We start from the raw sequence: 902 nt of genomic DNA on the forward strand, positions 1-902 counted from the left end.
GGAATTCTAACAAAAGAGCCAAGGCCAGGAGGAGCCAAGTGCAAAACAAGCAAAATTCTTCAGACAGCAGCTAAGTTTTCTGTGTATCTCCTCACTACAGGATGTTGTCAATGCAAAAACAGGACATTAGTTCAAGTGGAGCCCTGGACTAGTATTGTAAAGGAAATCTACTGAGGGTTGCTAAACAGAAAAAAAAAAAAGGAATTCCCTGTCCTGAAATAAATCAGTGACTAGGAAAGTATGTGGGGGCAGTCTCATATGTGATTGTTATGTTCCCACTAATCTCTGGACACTGATGGTTGAGGTCCTTTGAACAAATAACGAGGTAACTGTGGAATGCTGGTTGAGTTTGTTCTCATGTCAAAGCCAAGGGCCTGTTTCCAAAGATGCTGCAGGCTTCCATCTTGCTGGTTCCCGTGGAAAACCCTCAGTATGTCTTTAAGTCAGCCTGGTGTTATATTTTTGTTAGTGTATCTTCAGATGGGATTGCTATGGATACAAAGCAGTTGCAATGTGTCTTAGCAAAATAATTTTCCTTGCAGAATGGGGAAGTTTTGTAAAAGTGAACTTTTTTTCAGATGAAAATGGGAAACGTGATGATACCTCTGGGCAGTGATGCATCTTTATCTGCAGAAAGCAAAGGAGGGAAAGTTGAGAAATATATGAGCTAGTCAATTCAGGGGTCCACTAGCTGCTTCAAAGCAATTATATTCCAATGCCTCATTTGCTTGTCTAAGAATATAAATCAGGATATATTTTACATCTGCAGCCTTTAGAGACAGAATGTAAGTAAGGATAAAATGTGATTGGTAGAACTAGAAATTTGCTTATGCAATTTTGGATTGACAAAAACTTCTCTCTTCTATTCTATTGATTAAAGTAATACCTGAATTCCTGGGACA

The sequence above is a fragment of the Egretta garzetta genome, unplaced genomic scaffold, assembly GCF_000687185.1.
Source record: "Egretta garzetta isolate BGI_Z169 unplaced genomic scaffold, ASM68718v1 scaffold473, whole genome shotgun sequence".
NCBI classification, from domain to species: domain Eukaryota; kingdom Metazoa; phylum Chordata; class Aves; order Pelecaniformes; family Ardeidae; genus Egretta; species Egretta garzetta.